Below are 26,520 nucleotides of genomic sequence, written 5' to 3' on the forward strand. Positions count from 1 at the left end.
TTGAGTCTGCCAAGCGCTTGAATCCTAGACAGGCCCGTTTGGTCGTTATTTTTTGCTCGTTTTGATTTTGTGATTTCATACCTTCCGGGCTCTAAAAATGTGAAGGCGGATGCTCTGTCTAGGAGTTTTGTGCCCGACTCTCCGGGGTTATCTGAGCCGGCGAGTATCCTCAAGGAAGGAGTCATTGTGTCTGCCATCTCCCCTGATTTGCGGAGAGTGTTGCAGAAATTTCAGGCTAATAAACCTGATCGTTGTCCGGCCGAGAAACTGTTCGTCCCTGATAGGTGGACTAGTAAAGTTATCTCTGAACTTCATTGTTCGGTGCTGGCCGGTCATCCAGGAATCTTTGGTACCAGGGAGTTGGTTGCTAGATCCTTCTGGTGGCCATCTCTGTCACGGGATGTGCGTGCTTTTGTGCAGTCCTGTGGAATTTGTGCTAGGGCTAAGCCCTGCTGTTCACGTGCCAGTGGGTTGCTTTTGCCCTTGCCGGTCCCGAAGAGGCCTTGGACACATATTTCGATGGATTTCATTTCTGACCTTCCCGTTTCTCAAAAAATGTCGGTCATTTGGGTGGTCTGTGATCGCTTTTCTAAAATGGTCCATCTGGTGCCCTTGGTTAAATTGCCTTCCTCCTCTGATTTGGTGCCTTTGTTCTTCCAGCATGTGGTTCGTTTACATGGCATTCCTGAGAATATTGTTTCTGACAGAGGTTCCCAGTTTGTCTCGAGGTTCTGGCGAGCCTTTTGTGGTAGGATGGGCATTGACCTATCTTTCTCCTCGGCCTTCCATCCTCAGACTAATGGCCAGACCGAACGAACCAATCAGACCTTGGAAACATATCTGAGATGTTTTGTTTCCGCTGACCAGGATGATTGGGTGTCATTTTTGCCGTTGGCTGAGTTCGCCCTTAATAATCGGGCCAGCTCGGCTACCTTGGTCTCTCCATTTTTCTGCAATTCTGGGTTCCATCCTCGTTTCTCTTCAGGACAGGTTGAGTCTTCGGACTGTCCTGGTGTGGATTCTGTGGTGGACAGGTTGCAGCAGATCTGGACTCAGGTAGTGGACAATTTGACCTTGTCCCAGGAGAAGGCTCAGCTTTTCGCTAATCGCAGACGCCGTGTGGGACCCCGACTTCGTGTTGGGGATCTGGTTTGGTTATCTTCTCGTCATATTCCTATGAAGGTTTCCTCTCCTAAATTTAAACCTCGTTTTATTGGTCCGTATAGGATTTCTGAGATTCTCAATCCGGTGTCTTTTCGTCTGACCCTCCCAGACTCCTTTTCCATACATAATGTATTCCATAGGTCGTTGTTGAGGAGATACGTGGCACCTATGGTTCCATCTGTGGAGCCTCCTGCCCCTGTTTTGGTGGAGGGGGAATTGGAGTATATTGTGGAGAAGATTTTGGATTCTCTTGTCTCTAGACGGAAACTCCAGTATCTGGTCAAATGGAAGGGTTATGCTCAGGAAGATAATTCCTGGGTTTTTGCCTCTGATGTCCATGCCCCAGATCTTGTTCGTGCCTTTCATGTGGCTCATCCTGGTCGGCCTGGGGGTTCTGGTGAGGGTTCGGTGACCCCTCCTCAAGGGGGGGGTACTGTTGTGAATTCTGTGGCTGAGTTCACTTCTGTGGTCACAAGTGGTATTGCAGTCTCTGGGCTTCCTCCCTCAGGTGTTTTGGTGAGCTCGTTGGCTGCCTTGCTATTTAGCTCCACCTGAGTCTGTCTTCCTTGCTCCTTGTCAATGTTCCAGTGTTGGATCTGAGCTACTGCATCTTTCCTTGGGCCTGCTGCTCTGCTAGATAAGTGCTTCTAGTTTGTTTTCTGTTTTTTCTGTCCAGCTTGCTATTAACTTTTGCTGGAAGCTCTGAGAAGCAAAGGGGTGCACCGCCGTGCTGTTAGTTCGGCACGGTGGGTCTTTTTTCCCCTTTGCGTGGTTTTCGTTTTAGGGTTTTTTGTAGACTGCATAGTTCTCTTTGCTATCCTCGCTCTGTCTAGAATATCGGGCCTCACTTTGCTGAATCTATTTCATTCCTACGTTTGTCTTTTCATCTTGCTAACAGTCATTATATGTGGGGGGCTGCCTATTCCTTTGGGGTATTTCTCTGAGGTAAGTCAGGCTTGTATTTCTATCTTCAGGCTAGTCAGCTCCTCAGGCAGTGCCGAGTTGCATAGGTAGTGATAGGCGCAATCCACTGCTGCTTATAGTTGTGTGAGGATAGATCAGGTACTGCAGTCTACAGAGATTCCACGTCTCAGAGCTCGTCCTATTGTTTTTGGTTATTGCCAGATCTCTGTATGTGCGCTGATTACTGCACGCTGTGTTGCCTGATTGCCAGCCATAACACTCCCCCTTCTGGCCTGGAGTCAGAACAGTGTTGCATGTATGTGCTACCTGTTAAAGCGATCCTTGTTGCTTCCAGGCATGGCATCACCCTCCCCGAAAGGAAGGCAACACCACTGTAACAACTGGCTTCCTGAAGTGCTACATTAGCAGTGTTGGTCTGCAGCACTGGGGTCCTGGGTTTAAATCCCACCAAGGACAACATCTGCAAGGAGTTTGTATGCTCTCTCCGTATTTATGTGTGTTTCCTGTTTCCTTTGGGTTCTATAGTTTCCTCCCACACATACTGATGGGGATTCAGGGAATATAGATTGTGAGCTCCAATGAGGACAGTTCCAAAAATGACTGTAAAGTGCTGGGGAATTAATGGCTAGATAAGTAAGTATAATCAATAAATAAGTGATTGTCATCCATAAGGGGTCGTGTAGAGTATCACTACACACTTGAAGGGAGGTATATTAGTCACAGAAAAGTAAAGGAAAATGAAAGTTGTGAACGTGATGTGAGTTGGCAAGTTTGTTGCATAACCAGAGGAGGACACACAGGGAACAGCGTAAAAAAAAATAAAGCCAATTCTTCACATGCTGTTGATTTTTTCATTCTGCCTCCCAAAGATCGCAGTAAGGCTCGATGCAAATTTATCCTGCGCTCTGCTTACATCGGGGTTTCCATGTAGATCTCTGAAATATGTGATTCAGGCAGAACCTCTCGCGGAAGATTCCCTATATTGAGGCAGAAGGAGGCACTATGGAAGCCATAGGACCTGTGATCCGGCGGTGTCCGTCTCTCTAGAATTGCATAAAAGTTCTGTCAGCCAAAGTTGTGAGCACATCTGAAAAGAAGGACACTGCTGAACAGAGGCCAGACTGAGTCCAGAGTAGCTCTGCTGCCTCATTATAGTGAATGTATCCATTGGGGGTTTCATCTGTCACGTCACTTGGAGATTTAGGCTGGAGACACACTAGCGATTTCAAAATCGGTCCAATTTTGATGCAGGGTAGTCGGACGAGTGTAACACAAATGTCATGCGTTTTTTATGCGAGTACAATCTGATTTTTGCCACCTAGCATCCAATTTACATCCGAATGCAGTGCGATTGCTATCCGATTGCAATGCAATTTTAACATGAGCTTTTACATACAGCAATTCTCTATGTCATTTACACATCGTTTTCAAAGGAAATATTCATGAAAACACACACACACACACACATATATATATATATGTATATATATATATATATATATACATATATATATTGTAATTAAGCGCTCACTGTATGTGTTGGGGGACACTAGCTTGGTAACGGGATAAAGGCTCACAAGAACGGTTTCTCACTTAAACAGACCCTCCGGTTTATTTAGACACGGCATAAACCAGAAGGAGTACAGTCCGTTTCATTATATTTATGCCATAACAGGACACCAGTCTGTTTATGTAGCAGATACACCACAGACATATCAGCGTGCTTTACCCATGGACACACGGTCTGTGGAAACACACTGACATGTGCACAGACCCGTTCACTTGAATAGGCAAATAGTGCTCCATTCCTCGCGAGTCTCTCCGCATGGCTGCCCAATGGTATAAGATTCTGTGACACACCCATGGTGGCAATATGATCACTGCACCCCTAGATTAATTCATTGAAAGGTGTAATTTGTAAAATGGGGTCACTTATGGGGGTTTCTGCTTTTTTGGCACCTCATAGGCTCTCCCACTGATTCATGGCACCTGCAAATCATAACAGTAAAATCTGGCGCTCTTTCCCTTCTGAGCTCTGCCATATGCCCAAACAGTGGTTTACCCCCAACACATGGGGTATCAGCGTACTTAGGACAAATTGCATAATAACTCTTGGGGTCCAATTTCTTCTGTTACCATTTGAAAAATAAAAAAATGGGGGTGAAAAGATCATTTTTGTGGAAAAAATATGATTTTTTATTTTTATGGCTCTACATTATAAACTTCTGTGAAGCACCTGAGGGTTCAAAGTGCTCACCACACATCTAGATAATTTCCCTGGGGGCTCTAGTTTCCAAAATGGGTGGGTGGTTTTCACTGTTTAGGTAGATCAGGGGCTCTCCAACGCGACAGGATGCCCGCAGACCATTCCATCAAAGTCTGCATTCTAAAACGTCACTACTTCCCTTCCAAGCCTCCGTGCTCATACCATAGTTTTCTCCCACATATGGGGTATCAGCATACTCAGGACAAATTGGACAACTTTTGGGGTCCAATTTCTCCTGTTACCCTTGGGAAAATAAAAAATTGGGGGCTAAAAGATCGTGTTTGTGGAAAAAATATGATTATTTTACCTTCACGCCCAGGCGTTATAAACTTTAGTGAAACGCCTGGGGGTACAAAGTTCTCAACACACATCTAGATAAGTTCCTTGCGGGGTCTAGTTGCCAAAATAGGGTCACTTGTGGGGTGTTTCCACTGTTTAGGCACATTAGTGACTCTCCAAACGCGACATGGCGTCCAATCTCAATTCCAGTCAATTTTGCATTGAAAAGTCAAACAGCGCTCCTTCCCTTCCGAGCTCTGCCATGCGCCCAAACAGTGGTTCCCCCCACATGTGAGATATCAGCGTACTCAGAACAAATTGCACAATAACTTTTTGGATCCAATTTCTCCTGTTATCCTTGGGAAAACAAAAAAATTGGATCTGAATTAATTTTTTGTGAAAAAAAGTTAAATGTTCATTTTTTTAAACATTCCAAAAATTCCTGTGAAGCACCAGAAGGATTAATAAACTTCTTAAATGCGGTTGTGAGCACCTTGAGGGGTTCAGTTATTAGAATGGTGTCACTTTTGGGTATTTTCTATCATATAGACCCCTCAAAGTGACTTCAAATGTGATGTGGTACCAAACAAAAATTGGTGTTGTAAAAATGAGAAATCGCTGTTTAACTTTTAACCCTTATAACTTCCTAAGCAAAAAAAATTTTGGTTCCAAAATTGTGCTGATGTAGATTAGACATGTGGGAACTGTTACTTATTAAGTATTTTGTGTGACATATCTGTGTGATTTAAGAGCATGAAAATTCAAAATTGGAAAATTGCTAAATTTTCAAAATTTTCGCCAAATTTCTGTTTTTTTTTCACAAATATGCGCAAGTCATATCAAAGAACTTTTACCACTAATGAGAAGTTCAATATGTCACGAGAAAACATTGTCAGAATCACTGGGATCCATGGAAGCCTTCCAGCGTTATTACCTCATAAAGGGACAGTGGTCAGAATTGTAAAAATTGCCCCGGTCATTAACGTGCAAACCACCCTAGGGGTAATGGGGTTAATATCAGCCCGCAGCTGTCTGCATACCCTTTGCTGGTTATTAATTATGGGGGGACCCCACATCGTTTTTTGGGGGTTCCGCCATTTTAATAGCCAGTAAAGGCTAAGTATACAGTTGTGAGCTGATATTAATAGCCTGTGAAGCTCCATGAGTATTACCCCCTTCCCAGGCTATAAACATCTGCTCCCAGTCATCGGCTTTCCCTCTGCTGGCTACGAAAATTGTGCGGGAGCCCACACAATTCTTTTTCCAACCAAGAATTGTTTTTAAATTAAATAAATGCCCAGTAAACTGCACACACACTGAACTAATTGTATTTGTCACAGACATCTATACATCTACCTATTCTATATGTATTTACTGCATGTAATCCATCTCTCTTCTATCCAGTCGGCTCCTGCTGTGATTTTACCCAACTGTGGGTGCTGATTTACAGACTTTTCTTCTATCTATCTATCTTCTATCTATCTCGGTCGATCGTTGTGTAAAAATCAAACAGCACTCGCATGGTCCAAGTACTGTGTGTTTTTTTTCTCGCACCCATTGACTTCTATTGCGGGAAGTGATCCGAATTTCGATCACAATCGCAGCATGCTGCGACTTTTTTCCAGTCTGATCGTGATCCGATCTGAGCTAGAAAAAAAACGCAGATGAAGACACAATAATAGAATAACATTAGTCAGAATTCAATCTGATTTTTTATTCGATTGCATTCGTCCGATTTCATCGCAAGCGGGAATGAGCCCTTAGATGTAAACACCGATGTAAGTGCTCAGCGTAGAGCGTGGGATAAATGTTATGTAAAATGTTCCCAATAAAAGCTTCAACTAAATCCACAAAAAAGCAAGTCTCCACTTAGGTCTGTCATCTGTTAACGGAAAAATAGGGGGTTTCCACGTTACTGGTAGCACAAAGGCTCTGGAAAAGCGAAATGGCTCCTAACCACCCAAAAGATATTCAGCAAATTCTCTCCTCCCAAATCCAAATGCCCCCCTCCCTTCTGAGCCCCAATGTGCCTAAACCACAATTAGCGCCCACATGTTTGGCATTTCTGTAGTGATAAGAGCCCACCTAATTTACAGGTGCGTGTCTCCAGAAGCATGAGCTGGGCATAATGTACTGGTGACTGCAACGTACTGGTCATTACAACGGCAGTTTGCAATTTTCACTCAGCGACATCCACTGCTGCTTGTTTCTGGAAAACATCCATGGAGTCAAAATCGTCACTACATCTGTAAATAAATTCCCAAAGGGTTATAATTTCCAAAATGGGGTCACTTGAGCAGGAATTCTGCTCTTCTAGCACTTAGGGGCTCTGTATATGGAGTCTGCAAACTATTCTAGGAAAATCTGTGCTCCAGGAGGCAAATAGCACTCCGTCCCTCCCGAGTCACTCGGTATGGCTAAGCAGTACTGTACAGCCACATATGGGGTATTTCTACATCTAGCAGAATTAGTGGGACAAATTTGGTGCAATTTTTACCATTTTCCCAGTATGAAAATGTAAAATTTTGGGCTAACTCTATTCTGGTAGTAAAAATGTAATTTTTTTTCTTTACTGCCCAATGGTATAAAATTCAGTGAAACACCCGTGGTGTCAATATAATCACTGCACCCCTGTTGTGAATTCTGCTTTTGGGCTCCCTCCGGTGGTTGTAGGTGGTAATGCAGTTGTCCCAGGGCTGCAGTCATGGTCAGGTGTTTCTGCTGATTGCAATTCTGACTGGGGTATTTAGGTTTGCAGGATTCATTAGTCCTTGCCAGTTATCAATGGTTCTTGGGAGGTGTTGGACCTCTGTCTGGTTTCTCCTGCTTAGCTGCCAATTCAGCAAAGATAAGTGTCTGGTTTTTTTTCTATGGCACACATGCTGTGTGCTGGATTTTTTATTGTATTCCTGCTCTGTGTGTAGGATTCTCTGATTCTCTGGGGTTGCAGATATACGTTCCACGTCTTTAGTTAGATGGAGGAATTTTTTGTATAATCTGCTGTGGACATTTTTGGAAGGGTTTTAATACTGACCGCACAGAACTCTGTCCTATCCTTTCCTATTTTAGCTAGAGTGGCCTCTTTTGCTAAATCCTGTTTTCTGCCTACGTGTATCTTTCCTCTCCTACTCACAGTCAATATTCGTGGGGGCTGCCTATCCTTTGGGGTTCTGCTCTGAGGCAAGATAGTATTCCTATTTCCATCTATAGGGGTATTTAGTTCTCCGGCTGTGACGAGGTGTCTAGGGTTTGTTAGGCACACCCCACGGCTACTTCTAGTTGCGCTGTTAGATCAGGATTTGCTGTCAGTACAGTTACCACCTACTCCAGTGAAAGTTATTCATGCGGCTCCAAGGTCACCGGATCATAACACACCCCTAGATGAATTCATTGAGAGGTTTACTTTGTAAAATGGAGTCAATTATGGGGGTACTGCTGTTCTGGCAGCTCAGGGGGTCTGTCAATGTGACATGTCACCCTCAAACTAGTGCAGCAAAATCTGCACTGTAATATGGCGCTACTTCACTTTTGAGCTTTGCACTGTGCCTCAAAAGTCGTTTTTTGACCATATATGGGGTATCGGTGAACTCAGGAGAAATTGCACAACAATTTTTATTTTCATGGTTTAACGTTATAAACTTCTGTGAAACACCTGGGGGATCAAGGTGTTCAATACACAACTAGGTACGTTCGCAAAGGGGTCTAGTTTCCAAAAATGGTGTCACTTGTTGGGGGTTTCCACTGTTTCGGCACATCAGTGGCTCTCCAAATGCGACATGGCATCCGCTAATTATTCCAGTAAATTTTACATTCAAACATTTAAATGGCACTCCATCCCTTCCAAGACCTGCTATGTACACAAACAGTAGATTTCCACCACATATGGGGTATCGGCATGCCCAGGATAGCAAAAAATTGTATGGTCCATTTTCTCCTGTTACCCTTGCTAAAGTTACAAAAAAATAGGTCTAAAGGAAAATTTTTGTGAAAGAAATGTAAATGTTTATTTTTTCCTTCCACATTCCCAAAATTCCTGTGAAGCAATTGAAGGGTTAATAAACCTCTTGAATGTGGTTTTGAGTACCTTGAGGGGTGCAGTTTTTAAAATGGTTTCACTTTTGGGTATTTTGTGTCATATAGGCCCCTCAAAGTCATTTCAAATGTGAAGTGGTCCCTGAAAAAAATGATTTTGCAAATTTTTTTGTGCAAATGAGAAATCGCGGGTCAACTTTTAACCCTTACAACTTAACCAAAAAAGGAAGGATTCAAAAATTGTGCTGATATAAAGTAGACATATGGGAAATGTTACTAATTAACTATTTTGTGTGATATGACTCTTATTTAAGGGCATAAAAATAAAGTTTGAAAATTGCAAAATTTTCGCCAAATTTCCATATTTTTCACAGATAAACGCAAGTCATATCAAAGAAATTTTACCACTGTCATGAAGTACAATATGTCATGAAAAAGATTCTCAGAATCAGTGGGATCCAGTCAAGTGTTCCAGAGTTATGACCTCATAGATTGACAGTGGTCAGAACTGTAAAAATTGGCCTGGTCAGGAAGGTGAAAACAGGCTTCGGGGTGAAGGGGTTAATAGGTCAAAGTAAGAAAGGCAAAGCAAATTGGACTTTGGAGTCCTGGGGTTGGGTTAGTTATTTATTTTCACTTATGGTATGTTTACATTTGATATTTGTATTGAATTTCTCTTACACTATTTACTTATGCTATACTTCTCTATATCCATTGTGTGAATCTATCTATCTATCTATCTATCTATCTATCTATCTATCTATATGTGACATGCAGAAATAGTGCTAACTGCTGTTGCGTCATAAGCATCCAGCAACTAGAGGGGTTAACACAGTCACAGGAGACAGGGAGTGGTTAGCAAAGCCCCAGGGGGATTGTGGGAAACTTGTTTACCTTACTGGCAGAAGCTAAAGGAATGAGTGGTGTGTTTCTGTGATCTCTCTCACAGAAGTTCAGGCAAGTGAACCATAGGGATACTGGATTCATGTACAGAGTGGAGTTGGGCTACCCCTATACTGCTAGTTGAGGAAGTCTAACAGGAGCAGAAAGATAAGGACTGGAAGAAGTTGTGTACAGGGATAATCTCCCTCAGAAAACTCTCCCCCCTTCTCCATTACACTGTGCTAGAAGGAATGCTGTGGACTACTGTGCTTTTGTAAAGAGTCATGATCTGTGCTGAACTGGGCTATCTAAAGAGACTGTCAATGTGCCTCTAAGATGCAGCTGTACTGTGCATGAAGCCTGTGCTTAAGAGACTTGAATTGCACTGAATGTGCTACGACATTAAACTACACTGTTCATGTTCATGAGGACTCTATCAATTGTATCTGTGTGAGCAAGTGGATCTATCTTGTGCCTAAGGAACCTGCAGTACATGGTCGCCCTGAGTAACGGTTCCCCTAGAATTCCAAAGAATTAATGAGACCTATACCGCCCCTATCTGAACCTAGCGGTGTATACATAACATATATATATATATATATATATATATATATAACACATTATTACATGTTATTATTTCAATACTATGGCTTTTTATATGCACTATTTGTATTATATATAAAAGTATAAAAATAATCCGCGCTGGGTTCTCCAGTTTTGTGACCTCTAAATACCTAAAAAAAAACAATAAATATTTGCACCTTTTATATGACAATAAAAAACTATTAAAAAATAATAAGTTTGTGCTGTGTTTTAAAATAGCTCCACCGTGGAGCACAACATTACCATAAGGAAATTCTGAGCGAGATAATAAATTGATTTTTTACCTAGTGCGGTATAGTCGATAATATCCACAGTTCCCTTTAGTCGGTCTTTGTAAAAGTCCAAATGTGGAAAAAATACGGCTTCGGTGGAGTTTTTTTTCCCTCTTTTGCTTTCATGTGAGCGGGCTCAAGGCAGTGCCCCGGCCGGCGGCAAACAGCCCTATGCTCGCTCACTGCTAGTAACGACTAAGAGCTGTTGTGCAGCTCTCGGTTCTCTGCCTCTGCAGGACCTTGCGTGACGGCCTAGAGCCCGCTCACGTGAAAGCAAAAGAGGAAAAAAAACTCCACCGAAGCCGCATTTTTCCACATTTGGACTTTTACAAAGACCGACTAAAGGGAACTGTGGATATTATCGACTATACCGCACTAGGTAAAAAATCAATTTATTATCTCGCTCAGAATTTCCTTATGGTAATGTTGTGCTCCTCGGTGGAGCTATTTTAAAACACAGCACAAACTTATTATTTTTTAATAGTTTTTTATTGTCATATAAAAGGTGCAAATATTTATTGTTTTTTGGAGGTATTTAGTGGTCACAAAACTGGAGAACCCAGCGCGGATTATTTTTATATATATACCTGTTTATAGCTACTAATACAGAAGGGTGGCACTGTATTTGTATCCGCTGCAGGATTTACAGTTTCTGAAGCGCTACTGGTGTGCTTAATTATATCCACTATTTGTATTATGCCCACATTTGATGTGTTTTCCATGAACTTTCTTTTGTGCATTGCCCACCCTTGTTTTTTAATGTAGGTTTTAATGTTTGTTTGCATCAATAAAATTATATGTAGAGAGATATTTTCACTGTGGCTATACATTTCTTGTAGGTTAATTTATTCTATGATACCCACTTAGTCTTTATTTAGGGTATTGTGTAGGTGTATAGATTGATGCAGGGCTTGACCAGAGAATATCCCAGAGGCTATATTTTAATTATTCATTTTTACTGCTCCCCTTGCATCCCTTTCTCTTGGATGAAGGAGGCTTGAACAGTTGGAGAGTCATACACCTTCAGCGATGGACTATGCCATATGTTCTTAAAAGACTATGGTCTTGTCCTTGTTTCAAGGTCTGTATGCACATTTAGGAAATGTTTGCCTATTTACAAGGACTGTGTTCTTGATGGATTCACACTGGGATGAGTTTTTCACTTGCTCTCCTATGACAAAGAAAGAAGATTCTACCTATTGTTAAAATGTGTGTTGCGTTGCTTGCTGCATTTTTCAGGTTCTTGGTTGCCGAGGATGACAACCGTTAAAAAGGAGGGGGGTGTAAAGGAGTGAGAAGATAGTTTCGAGCTCCTGAAGATATTGCTATTGTGATTTTGATATGGTGATGTGCTATAATAAAGTGTTCATATATTTTGTATTATCTGTATAGAAATGCTGCATACTGTTTTATATGGTTTATTGCAATTCCTATGTTGTGGGGCTGTGGAAGAATTGATATCTTGGAGAGAAGGGGTTACAACTAGCCAGCCAAGATGGGGGGAGAACTTTTTGTATTAAGAGAGAGTTATTTTTGAGTTTTGTACAAACAGAGAAAGAGCGGAAGACAAGAAGTTTAGCTGCTAACTGGTGTATGTCAGGAAGGAGTTTTCTAAGGTAGAAAGACTGCATTAGTAACTGGATGAGTGGCAGTTTGGATATTAATATGGCCAGAATGCCCTGGATGCCTGAAAACTGAAAAAGCCAGGAGAGCTCAGTTGTACTGCGTACGGGCAGGAGCCCAATAGGTATAACTGTAGGTTTTGGGCACCCTGAACAGCTACAGCAATGGGGTTAAAGAGGAAATGTGTAGGCTAGACCTGAGAGTGTAGTGAAGAAATGCCTGGCTGAGGCATGGGTGCCGCATAGAAATGGACTGTGGTTGGTGAAAATCAGATAGATGAAATGGAGTATTCTAATCCTGCTTGCCATATAGCAGAAATATTAACAAGTGATGTGCTGCCACATAAAGTCAGTATGACACGGGGTAACGGGGGAGGGCTACATGAATTACATTGAGAGTTACATTTGTTGTAAATGGTATAAAATACTGCCTCTTGCTGCATTACATCAGATAAAAGTGACTTTGCTCACAGAACAACGTGTGCAATTCTTTTGTGTCCTAGCGCTTGTAAATGACGGGCGCAACCTTCTGATTTGGCCTTACTGTTGATCTGGCATGTCTGACATTGGGTCAGAATGAAAACAGCTACAACAGTTTTGGCGCCCAACGTGGGGCCGTGGTAACCAGCCTATTTGGAATCCGTATGTGGGAGCTTCCTGGGAGATTGAACATGGAAAACACAGCTGCAGCAAGGAGAGAAATTTTTATTCTTACACTCTGTTTTGCATTTGCAATCTCTTTTGGATCTCTCCATATCTCTGGATAAAGGCTGCGAACACGGTTCAAAGAGCCTACATCACCAGTAAGTTTTGTGTTTTGTCTGTTTATGTCCATATGAGAGTTGAATAATAGAGTAATAACATGATAATTGTTATCTGTATTTTCTGTCAATATACTAACTGGTTGTGTAGTGTGTAGTACAGAGCTGGGATAGACTCTGTGCAGTGTTGCTATTTTGGTCATTTTGGATTGGCAATACATTATATGAAGCTGTATTTTGTATAGGGTTGTGCTTTTTGTTGTTTGGCCTTAAAGTGCTTTCAGAGTGTCAGTAGACACTGCTGCAGTTTTTTATATAGAGTAGTGTTAATTCCGAAGTGCAAAATAGGCAGGCTGTATAAACCTTGTACGTATGTCTATGAGAACCTCTGAATGAGATGAGAGGAGAGCAATTGAGTATAAGGGATAAATAAATAAATCCCTGATTGATGAGGGGTTCTGTTAGGTGTGGTCCTCTGTATGTGATAGAAGACATTATTCAACTCAATTTGAGCTGAATTAGGTGGAGTGATTGAGATAAGGGATTTTCTTCTTGTAAAAATCAACTGAAAAGTGAAAGGAAAAAGAAAAAAAAACAATCCCTGAATGAGCATGTATGAATGAATGAATGATCACATAAGTATCATTACTTATCTAACTGTTGTTGAGGGTCCAGGATGGATGAGTTGTGGATATTTTTAATGTACATTTAATTTACAGCTGAGATTCAGGGAAACCCGTGTTATATATGGTTTGACATTGGATAGGTTTCTATATGTGTTTTGGCCGGACGCGGTCAGAATCAGCTTATTCAAGTTGTGCAGTGATCTGCCTGTATAGAGAAAGTGTTTTTAATTCCGAGAGGATGAATGTTTTGTAGAGATTAAGTCTGAAAACTGCTGCATTCTGTTTCTGTGTGAAAGACACTAAGCTCTTATCTGTGCTGAATACCTGATGGGAGGGGTGAATCAAACCGCTGCGTGATTTGCTTGTGATTTTCTCCTCTTGGTCCTTATCTCCGCTGAGTGCCAGAGGAAGGGGGGCATGGAGCTGCGCTCAAGACTCTCTGAATATTCTGTCCTTGGTGTAGTACGTGCTGGGAGATTTGGGTTTAAAACAAATAGTACTGTATGGAAGTTGAAAGTAAAATATGGTGCCTATTTTAGAGCAAATTTGTGAAAGATTGTTTGGTTATCAGTGTGATTGAAAGATTGGTAAAAAGATTCACCTGCTTCAAGTTGAGTGATTGATATATAGCAAATTGAGGATCAACGGAGGAGGTAGCCAACTGCACTGCTGATGTAGTAGGTGAGAGGCCTAACACATCTGGGCCTTCTTGCTACAGTCAGCTGTTTTTTTGTTACGGGTCAGAGGTGGTTTAGTTTTCCCGTCCATGGAGCTGAGCTGGAGGGTTAGAGGCCTAACACATCGGGACCTTCCTTTTCTAGCCAGCTGATCTAACGGGTCAGGTGAATGAATTCACTCACTGACCGGCAGAAGCACCCATCAGGCGTGAAACGGCCGTCGTCAGGCTTGCCGCTCTCATTGTATAGCACCCCCGGCCGTGAAGATTTTAACCATGTGTGAATAAATTTACCTGTCTCGGATGATCGGTGAGTGCTGCCTTTTTCTTCTTTGCAAATATACAAGTCTACGTGGATGTCTGGCACAGCACCCGAGATCTGCAGATCTGACTTCCAGTGCAGGTGAGCAGTTCCACTAAGATTAGTAGGCGGTGGTGCGGTCTATTTGTTCTCTCACACTACTGTCTGAAGAATAAGTTTAAGCCATGGGCAACTTGTTCTGTGCGCAGTCAGGGCCCCAATGGGATCCAGAACCGTTACGCAGATTGTAAAAGGAAGCAGTGAAAGATGTGGGACCAATATTGAAAAATGCAAAAATGCCAGTGTGTGTGGATGTTTGGATGTACAAAAAGGCACAGACAAGGGAGGAAAATAGCAAATGAATAAATGGTGTCTGAGAGAGTGCAGCAGGACGGAAGTGAGGTGTATTATGAATGTTTTGATGCTCAAAAGTCCGACTATGACCGACACATTACTGCTTCTGTCATACCTTTGTATAACCAGAGACCCAGACAAGACAGATGGACTTGTAAACACAGTGGTCAGACAAACCCAGACTGGAGAAACACTTGTATGACCTGTGCTGCAACCCGACCTGAGTGAATTGCACTGAATCCTGTCCAGACAACATCACATGTAGTGACATAAGAAACTGACACAGGATTGTGGTTAGTGGGTAGTGGGGATATTGACTTTTTGGGAGTAAACTGACAGTAATCCTTTTGGGATGGAGCAGTAGAATAGCATGTCATGTCACCCCCAATCGATCATCCAGTCAACCCCACCACCAGACCCACTACCAGAGAACCAACCACATCAGGTAGGGTAAGACAGATACAAGAGTATTATCCCTGGAGGCCCTCTGACTAGCTAGCTACGCTAAAACAATTGGCTGACCCTGAGAACCAACCTTTCCCATTTTACAGACAAATAAAGACAATATGACGGACATATAAGTGCACCTGGGCAGACCTAGAGAGTTGGTGAGCACAAAAGCAGGTGACGTACTAGGACGTAAATTAAGACTTTTACAGATGTGACAAAAGGAGAGAGTGTAGAGATGTACTTTGGACGGTTACAGCTAAAATGGGCAGACATGGGGTACAGTCCAGTAAACCCACTTGATGTTAAAATATTGGTAAATGCATTCATTGACGGTATGACCAAAGGCTTACGAGACGCAGTACAGACAGCCAGACCTGAATGGAGAAATGTAGATCCAAAAGACCTCCTGAAGGTTGCGAACGGAGTTGAACAAACTAGGACAATAAGACGACGTGTCATGTATGCTGGAGTACAAGGAAAACAGTAGAGACGTAGTAAGGGACCTAAGGACTTAGAAACAGTGAAGTGCTGGAATTGTGGAGAAAATGGACACTCAAACCAATCCTCCACCTCCTTCACCTTCAGACTAGGAAACTGACAACCCAGGGACAAATGTGTGCCCTGTTCTTGTCCCCTCCGGACCTGGTCCTGCCTTGATGACCACCATACCAATGCCAGGAGGGAAAGAGAATTCTTGATTGACACTGTGGAAGCCTGAACTAAGGTACACAAAGACTTGATAATGCCAGACATGATTACTGACGAGACTGTGGAATGCGTGGAGGGTAGATGGACAAGCGACTGAAGCCCCTATGACTAAACAAATAAGACTAGAATCACGAGACAGCCAAGAGGTGCTTACAATCTTATTGTTAGTGACAATACCCCTATGAATTTGCTGGGAGCAGAGTTGAGTGCTGTCTGTTGTGAATTCTGTGGCAGAGCTCCCTCCTGTGGTCACAAGCGGTACTTCGGCTGATTCTCTCTGTGAGCTTCTGTTGGTGGAGGGAAGTGGTACTGCGGCTTCTGAGTTTCCTCTCTCAGGTGATCTGGTGAGGTCGTTAGGTGCTTCTCTACTTAACTCCACCTGATGCTTTGATCCTGGCTTCCTGTCAATGTTCCAGTGTTGGACTTGCTTTTCCCTGGATCATTCCTGTGGCCTGCTGCTCTGCATAGCTAAGTTCTTCTTTGCTATTTGTTTGCTATTTTTTCTGTCCAGCTTGTCTAATTTGTTGCTGGAAGCTCTGGGACGCAAAGGGTGTACCTCCGTGCCGTTAGTTCGGTACGGAGGGTCTTTTTGCCCCCTTTGCGTGGTTTTCTTTAGGGTTTTGTGTAGACCGCAAAGTTGCCTTTTCTATCATCGCTCTGTTAAGAAAGTCGGGCCTCACTTTGCTGAATCTATTTCATCTCTACGTTTGTCTTTTCATCTTAACTCACAGTCATTATATGTGGGGGGCTGCCTTTTCCTTTGGGGTATTTCTCTGAGGCAAGGTAGGCTTATTTTCTATCTTCAGGCTAGTTAGTTTCTCAGGCTGTGCCGAGTTGCATAGGCAGAGTTAGGCGCAATCCACGGCTGCATCTAGTGTTGTTTGGAGAGGATTAGGGATTGCGGTCTGCAGAGTTCCCACGTCTCAGAGCTCGTTCTATGATTTTGGGTTATTGTCAGATCACTGTATGTGCTCTGACCGCTATGTCCATTGTGGTACTGAATTGCCTTTCATAACAGTACAGGAAGCCAAAAGTACTAATGATTCTCAATAGAGGGAAAAAAGAAGTTCTGAGACCATTTTTTTTTCTTTGCACTGTGGTTTGCCTTTTTTTTCCCCTAGACATTTGGGTGGTTCAGTACACAGGTGTAGCGATGGACATTAGAAGTCTGTCTTCATTTGTGGATCAGCTCTCGGCAAGAGTACAAAAGATTCAAGACACTATTGATCAGAAATCTATGTTAGAACCAAGAATTCCTATTCCTGATTTGTTTTTTGGAGATAGAACTAAGTTTCTGAGTTTCAAAAATAATTGTAAATTATTTCTGGCCTTGAAACCTCGCTCCTCTGGTGATCCAGTTCAACAGGTTTTGATTGTTATTTCTTTTTTGTGCGGCGACCCTCAGGACTGGGCATTTTCTCTTGCGCCAGGAGATCCTGCATTGAGTAATATCGATGCGTTTTTCCTGGCGCTCGGATTGCTGTACGATGAACCTAATTCAGTGGATCAGGCAGAGAAAAATTTGCTGGCTCTTTGTCAGGGTCAGGATGAGATAGAGGTATATTGTCAGAAATTTAGAAAGTGGTCCGTGCTCACTCAATGGAATGAATCTGTGCTGGCAGCTATGTTCAGAAAGGGTCTCTCTGAAGCCCTTAAGGATGTCATGGTGGGATTTCCTATGCCTGCTGGTTTGAATGAGTCTATGTCTTTGGCCATTCAGATCGGTCGACGCTTGCGTGAGCGTAAATCTGTGCACCATTTGGCAGTATTACCTGAGCTTAAACCTGAGCCTATGCAGTGCGATAGGACTTTGACCAGAGTTGAACGGCAAGAACACAGACGTCTGAATGGGCTGTGTTTCTACTGTGGTGATTCCACTCATGCTATTTCTGATTGTCCTAAGCGCACTAAGCGGTTCGCTAGGTCTGCCACCATTGGTACGGTACAGTCAAAATTTCTTCTGTCCGTTACCTTGATCTGTTCTTTGTCATCGTATTCTGTCATGGCATTTTTGGATTCAGGCGCTGCCCTGAATTTGATGGACTTGGAGTATGCTAAGCGTTGTGGGTTTCTCTTAGAGCCCTTGCAGTGTCCTATTCCATTGAGAGGAATTGATGCCACGCCTTTGGCCAAGAATAAGCCTCAATACTGGACCCAGCTGACCATGTGCATGGCTCCTGCACATCAGGAGGTTATTCGCTTTCTGGTGTTGCATAATCTGCATGATGTGGTCGTGTTGGGGTTGCCATGGCTACAAACCCATAATCCAGTATTAGATTGGAAATCCATGTCGGTGTCCAGCTGGGGTTGTCAGGGGGTACATGGTGATGTTCTGTCAATTTCTGTCAATTTCGTCATCCACCCCTTCTGAGGTTCCAGAGTTCTTGTCTGATTACTGGGATGTATTTGATGAGCCCAAGTCCGATGCCCTACCTCCGCATAGGGATTGTGATTGTGCTATCAATTTGATTCCTGGTAGTAAATTCCCAAAAGGTCGACTGTTTAATTTATCCGTGCCTGAGCACGCCGCTATGCGCAGTTATGTGAAGGAATCCCTGGAGAAGGGGCATATTCGCCCGTCATCGTCACCATTAGGAGCAGGGTTCTTTTTTGTAGCCAAGAAGGATGGTTCGCTGAGACCTTGTATAGATTACCGCCTTCTAAATAAGATCACGGTTAAATTTCAGTACCCCTTGCCATTGTTATCTGATTTGTTTGCTCGGATTAAGGGGGCTAGTTGGTTCACCAAGATAGATCTTCGTGGTGCGTATAATCTGGTGCGAATCAGGCGAGGAGATGAATGGAAAACTGCATTTAATACGCCTGAGGGTCATTTTGAGTATCTAGTGATGCCATTCGGACTTGCCAATGCGCCATCAGTGTTTCAGTCCATTATGCATGACATCTTCCGAGAGTACCTGGATAAATTCCTGATTGTGTACTTGGATGACATTTTGATCTTCTCGGATGATTGGGAGTCTCATGTGAAGCAGGTCAGAACAGTTTTTCAGGTCCTGCGTGCTAATTCTTTGTTTGTGAAGGGATCAAAGTGTCTCTTTGGTGTGCAGAAGGTTTCATTTTTGGGGTTCATCTTTTCCCCTTCTACTATCGAGATGGATCCTGTTAAGGTCCAAGCCATCCATGATTGGACTCAGCCGACATCTCTGAAAAGTCTGCAAAAGTTCCTGGGCTTTGCTAATTTTTATCGTCGCTTCATCTGCAATTTTTCTAGTATTGCCAAACCATTGACCGATTTGACCAAGAAGGGTGCTGATTTGGTCAATTAGTCTTCTGCTGCTGTGGAAGCTTTTCAGGAGTTGAAGCGTCGTTTTTCTTCTGCCCCTGTTTTGTGTCAGCCAGATGTTTCTCTTCCGTTCCAGGTCGAGGTTGATGCTTCTGAGATTGGAGCAGGGGCTGTTTTGTCGCAGAGAGGTTCTGATTGCTCAGTGATGAAACCATGTGCTTTTTTTTCCAGGAAGTTTTCGCCTGCTGAGCGAAATTATGATGTGGGCAACCGAGAGTTGCTGGCCATGAAGTGGGCATTCGAGGAGTGGCGTCATTGGCTTGAAGGAGCTAAGCATCGCGTGGTGGTATTGACTGATCATAAGAACTTGACTTATCTTGAGTCTGCTAAGCGGTTGAATCCTAGACAGGCTCGTTGGTCGCTGTTTTTTGCCCATTTTGACTTTGTGATTTCGTACCTTCCGGGCTCTAAAAATGTGAAGGCGGATGCTCTGTCTAGGAGTTTTGTGCCCGACTCTCCGGGTTTGTCTGAGCCGGCGGGTATCCTCAAGGAGGGAGTGGTTGTGTCTGCCATCTCCCCTGATTTGCGGCGGGTGCTGCAAAAATTTCAGGCTAATAAACCTGATCGTTGTCCAGCGGAGAGACTGTTTGTCCCTGATAGGTGGACCAATAAAGTTATCTCTGAGGTTCATTGTTCGGTGTTGGCTGGTCATCCTGGAATCTTTGGTACCAGAGAGTTAGTGGCTAGATCCTTTTGGTGGCCGTCTCTGTCGCGGGATGTGCGTGCTTTTGTGCAGTCCTGTGGGATTTGTGCTCGGGCTAAGCCATGCTGTTCTCGTACCAGTGGGTTGCGTTTGCCCTTGCCGGTCGCGAAGAGGCCTTGGACACATATCTCTATGGATTTTATTTCTGATCTTCCCATTTCTCAAAAGATGTCAGTCATTTGGGTGGTCTGTGATCGCTTTTCTAAGATGGTCCATCTGGTACCTTTGTCTAAATTGCCTTCCTCCTCTGATTTGGTGCCATTGTTCTTCCAGCATGTGGTTCGTTTACATGGCATTCCAGAGAATATCGTTTCTGACAGAGGTTCCCAGTTTGTTTCAAGGTTTTGGCGAGCCTTTTGTGGTAGGATGGGCATTGACTTGTCTTTTTCCTCGGCTTTCCATCCTCAGACTAATGGCCAGACCGAACGAACCAATCAGACCTTGGAAACATATCTGAGATGCTTTGTTTCTGCCGACCAGGATGACTGGGTGTCCTTTTTGCCTTTGGCTGAGTTCGCCCTTAATAATCGGGCCAGCTCGGCTACCTTGGTTTCGCCATTTTTCTGCAATTCCGGGTTCCATCCTCGTTTCTCTTCAGGACAGGTTGAGTCTTCAGACTGTCTTGGTGTGGATACTGTGGTGGACAGGTTGCAGCAGATTTGGACTCATGTAGTGGACAATTTGACCTTGTCCCAGGAGAAGGCTCAACGTTTCGCTAATCGCAGATGCCGTGTGGGTCCCCGACTTCGTGTTGGGGATCTGGTTTGGTTATCTTCTCGTCATATTCCTATGAAGGTTTCCTCTCCTAAGTTTAAACCTCGTTTCATTGGTCCGTATAGGATTTCTGAGGTTCTTAATCCTGTGTCTTTTCGTCTGATCCTTCCAGATTCTTTTTCCATACATAACGTATTCCATAGGTCATTGTTGCGGAGATACGTGGCACCTATGGTTCCATCTGTTGATCCTCCTGCCCCGGTTTTGGTGGAGGGGGAATTGGAGTATATTGTGGAGAAGATTTTGGATTCTCGTGTTTCTAGACGGAAACGCCAGTATCTGGTTAAATGGAAGGGTTATGCTCAGGAAGATAATTCCTGGGTTTTTGCCTCTGATGTCCATGCTCCCGATCTTGTTCGTGCCTTTCATGTGGCTCATCCTGGTCGGCCTGGGGGCTCTGGTGAGGGTTTGGTGACCCCTCCTCAAGGGGGGGGGTACTGTTGTGAATTCTGTGGCAGAGCTCCCTCCTGTGGTCACAAGTGGTACTTCGGCTGATTCTCTCTGTGATCTTCTGTTGGTGGAGGGAAGTGGTACTGCGGCTTCTGAGTTTCCTCCCTCAGGTGATCTGGTGAGGTCGTTAGGTGCTTCTCTACTTAACTCCACCTGATGCTTTGATCCTGGCTTCCTGTCAATGTTCCAGTGTTGGACTTGCTTTTCCCTGGATCATTCCTGTGGCCTGCTGCTCTGCATAGCTAAGTTCTTCTTTGCTATTTGTTTGCTATTTTTTCTGTCCAGCTTGTCTAATTTGTTGCTGGAAGCTCTGGGACGCAAAGGGTGTACCTCCGTGCCGTTAGTTCGGTACGGAGGGTCTTTTTGCCCCCTTTGCGTGGTTTTCTTTAGGGTTTTTGTTATGTTTGCTAATGACAGGTGTTATGAAGGCAATCCAGAAACACAGTGTGCTTAGCGATCAGAGCGCACACAGTGATCTGACAAATACCCAAAAATACAAGAACGATCTCTGAGATGTGGAAACTCTGTAGACTGCACACCTGATCCTATCCTAAACACAACTAAAAGCGGCTGTGGATTGCGCCTAACAACTCTCTGAGACGTGGAAACTCTGTAGACTGCACACCTGATCCTATCCTAAACACAACTAAAAGCGGCTGTGGATTGCGCCTAACAACTACCTAGGCAACTCGGCACAGCCTAAGAAACTAGCTAGCCTGAAGATAGAAAAATAGGCCTGACTTGCCCCAGAGAAATTCCCCAAAGGAAAAGGCAGCCCCCCACATATAATGACTGTGAGTAAGATGAAAAGACAAAACGTAGGGATGAAATAGATTCAGCAAAGTGGGGCCCGATATTCTAGGACAGAGCGAGGACAGTAAAGCGAACTTTGCAGTCTACAAAAAACCCTAAAGCAAAACCACGCAAAGGGGGCAAAAAAAACCCACCGTGCCGAACTAACGGCACGGCTGTACACCCTTTGCGTCTCAGAGCTTCCAGCAAAACAAAAGACAAGCTGGACAGAAAAAAAGCAACAAAAAAAGCAAAAAGCACTTAGCTATACAGAGCAGCAGGTCACAGGAACAATCAGGAGAAGCTCAGATCCAACACTAAAACATTGACAAGGAGCAAGGATAGCAGCATCAGGCGGAGTTAAGTAATGAAGCAGTTAACGAGCTCACCAGAACACCTGAGGGAGGAAGCTCAGAAGCTGCAGTACCACTTGTGACCACAGGAGTGAATTCAGCCACAGAATTCACAACAGTACCCCCCCCTTGAGGAGGGGTCACCGAACCCTCACCAGAGCCCCCAGGCCGACCAGGATGAGCCGCATGAAAGGCACGAACAAGATCGGAAGCATGAACATCAGAGGCAAAAACCCAGGAATTATCTTCCTGAGCATAACCCTTCCATTTAACCAGATACTGGAGTTTCCGTCTAGAAACACGAGAATCCAAAATCTTCTCCACAATATACTCCAATTCCCCCTCCACCAAAACCGGGGCAGGAGGCTCAACAGATGGAACCATAGGTGCCACGTATCTCCGCAACAACGACCTATGGAATACATTATGTATGGAAAAGGAGTCTGGGAGGGTCAAACGAAAAGACACAGGATTGAGAACCTCAGAAATCCTATACGGACCAATAAAACGAGGTTTAAATTTAGGAGAGGAAACCTTCATAGGAATATGACGAGAAGATAACCAAACCAGATCCCCAACACGAAGTCGGGGACCCACACGGCGTCTGCGATTAGCGAAAAGTTGAGCTTTCTCCTGGGACAAGATCAAATTCTCCACTACCTGAGTCCAGATCTGCTGCAACCTATCCACCACAGAATCCACACCAGGACAGTCCGAAGACTCAACCTGTCCTGAAGAGAAACGAGGATGGAACCCAGAATTGCAAAAAAATGGAGAAACCAAGGTAGCCGAGCTGGCACGATTATTAAGGGCGAACTCAGCCAACGGCAAAAAGGACACCCAATCATCCTGGTCTGCAGAAACAAAACATCTCAGATATGTTTCCAAGGTCTGATTGGTTTGTTCGGTCTGGCCATTAGTCTGAGGATGGAAAGCCGAGGAAAAGGATAGGTCAATGCCCATCCTACCACAAAAGGCTCGCCAAAACCTTGAAACAAACTGGGAACCTCTGTCAGAAACAATATTCTCAGGAATGCCATGCAACCGAACCACATGCTGAAAGAACAAAGGTACCAAATCAGAGGAGGAAGGCAATTTAGCCAAGGGCACCAGATGGACCATTTTAGAAAAGCGATCACAGACCACCCAAATGACTGACATCTTTTGAGAAACGGGAAGGTCAGAAATGAAATCCATCGAAATATGTGTCCAAGGCCTCTTTGGGACCGGCAAGGGCAAAAGCAACCCACTGGCACGAGAACAGCAGGGCTTAGGCCTAGCACAAATCCCACAGGACTGCACAAAAGTACGTACATCCCGTGACAGAGATGGCCACCAGAAGGATCTAGCCACTAACTCTCTGGTACCAAAGATTCCAGGATGACCAGCCAACACCGAACAATGAAGTTCAGAGATAAGTTTATTAGTCCACCTATCAGGGACGAACAGTTTCTCTGCTGGACAACGATCAGGTTTATTCGCCTGAAATTTTTGCAGCACCCGCCGCAAATCAGGGGAGATGGCAGACACAATGACTCCTTCCTTGAGGATACCCGCTGGCTCAGATAAACCCGGAGAGTCGGGCACAAAACTCCTAGACAGAGCATCCGCCTTCACATTTTTAGAGCCCGGAAGGTACGAAATCACAAAGTCGAAGCGGGCAAAAAATAACGACCAACGGGCCTGTCTAGGATTCAAGCGCTTGGCAGACTCGAGATAAGTCAAGTTCTTATGATCAGTCAATACCACCACGCGATGCTTAGCTCCTTCAAGCCAATGACGCCACTCCTCGAATGCCCACTTCATGGCCAGCAACTCTCGATTGCCCACATCATAATTACGCTCAGCGGGCGAAAACTTCCTGGAAAAGAAAGCACATGGTTTCATCACTGAGCAATCAGAACCTCTCTGTGACAAAACCGCCCCTGCTCCAATCTCAGAAGCATCAACCTCGACCTGGAACGGAAGAGAAACATCTGGCTGACACAACACAGGGGCAGAACAAAAACGACGCTTCAACTCCTGAAAAGCTTCCACAGCAGCAGAAGACCAATTAACCAAATCAGCACCCTTCTTGGTCAAATCGGTCAATGGTTTGGCAATGCTAGAAAAATTACAGATGAAGCGACGATAAAAATTAGCAAAGCCCAGGAACTTTTGCAGACTTTTCAGAGATGTCGGCTGAATCCAATCCTGGATGGCTTGGACCTTAACTGGATCCATCTCGATAGTAGAAGGGGTAAAGATGAACCCCAAAAATGAAACTTTCTGCACACCGAAGAGACACTTTGATCCCTTCACAAACAAAGAGTTAGCACGCAGGACCTGAAAAACCATTCTGACCTGCTTCACATGAGACTCCCAATCATCTGAGAAGATCAAAATGTCATCCAAGTAAACAATCAGGAATTTATCCAGAAACTCACGGAAGATGTCATGCATAAAAGACTGAAACACAGATGGAGCATTGGCAAGTCCGAACGGCATCACTAGATACTCAAAATGACCCTCGGGCGTATTGAATGCAGTTTTCCATTCATCTCCTTGCCTGATTCTCACCAGATTATACGCACCACGAAGATCTATCTTAGTGAACCAACTAGCCCCCTTAATCCGAGCAAACAAGTCAGATAACAATGGCAAGGGATACTGAAATTTAACAGTGATCTTATTAAGAAGGCGGTAATCAATACACGGTCTCAGCGAACCATCCTTCTTGGCTACAAAGAAGAACCCTGCTCCCAGTGGTGATGACGATGGGCGAATATGTCCCTTCTCCAGGGATTCCTTCACATAACTGCGCATAGCGGCGTGTTCGGGCACGGATAAATTAAATAATCGACCTTTAGGGAATTTACTACCAGGAATCAAATTGATAGCACAATCACAATCCCTATGCGGAGGTAGAGCATCGGACTTGGGCTCTTCAAATACATCCTGATAATCAGACAAGAACACTGGGACCTCAGAAGGGGTGGATGACGAAATCGACAAAAATGGAACATCACCATGTACCCCCTGACAACCCCAGCTGGATACCGACATGGAATTCCAATCCAATACTGGATTATGGGTTTGTAGCCATGGCAACCCCAACACGACCACATCATGCAGATTATGCAACACCAGAAAGCGAATAACTTCCTGATGTGCAGGAGCCATGCACATGGTCAGCTGGGCCCAGTATTGAGGTTTATTCTTGGCCAAAGGTGTAGCATCAATTCCTCTCAATGGAATAGGACACCGCAAAGGCTCCAAGAAAAACCCACAACGTTTAGCATAATCCAAATCCATCAGATTCAGGGCAGCGCCCGAATCCACAAACGCCATGACAGAAAACGACGACAAAGAGCATATCAAGGTAATGGACAGAAGGAATTTGGACTTTACAGTACCAATGACGGCAGACCTAGCGGACCGCTTAGTGCGCTTAGGACAATCAGAAATAGCATGAGTGGAATCACCACAGTAGAAACACAGACCATTCAGACATCTGTATTCCTGCCGTTCAACTCTAGTCATAGTCCTATCGCACTGCATAGGCTCAGGTTTAACCTCAGGCAGTACCGCCAAATGGTGCACAGATTTACGCTCGCGCAAGCGTCGACCGATCTGAATGGCCAAAGACAAAGACTCATTCAAACCAGCAGGCATAGGAAATCCCACCATGACATCCTTAAGAGCCTCAGAGAGACCCTTTCTGAACAAAGCTGCCAGCGCAGATTCATTCCACTGAGTGAGTACTGACCATTTCCTAAATTTCTGACAATATACTTCTATATCATCCTGACCCTGGCACAAAGCCAGCAAATTTTTCTCAGCCTGATCCACTGAATTAGGCTCATCGTACAGCAATCCGAGCGCCAGGAAAAACGCATCGACACTACTCAATGCAGGGTCTCCTGGCGCAAGAGAAAATGCCCAGTCTTGAGGGTCGCCGCGCAAAAAAGAAATAATAATCAAAACCTGTTGAATAGGATTACCAGAAGAATGAGGTTTCAAGGCCAGAAATAGCTTACAATTATTTTTGAAACTTAGAAACTTAGTTCTATCTCCAAAAAACAAATCAGGAATAGGAATTCTTGGTTCTAACATAGATTTCTGATCAATAGTATCTTGAATTTTTTGTACATTTATAACGAGATTATCCATTGAAGAGCACAGACCCTGAATATCCATGTCCACACCTGTGTCCAGAATCACCCAAATGTCTAGGGGAAAAAA

Source organism: Ranitomeya imitator, chromosome 3, assembly GCF_032444005.1.
Source record: "Ranitomeya imitator isolate aRanImi1 chromosome 3, aRanImi1.pri, whole genome shotgun sequence".
Lineage (NCBI taxonomy): Eukaryota > Metazoa > Chordata > Amphibia > Anura > Dendrobatidae > Ranitomeya > Ranitomeya imitator.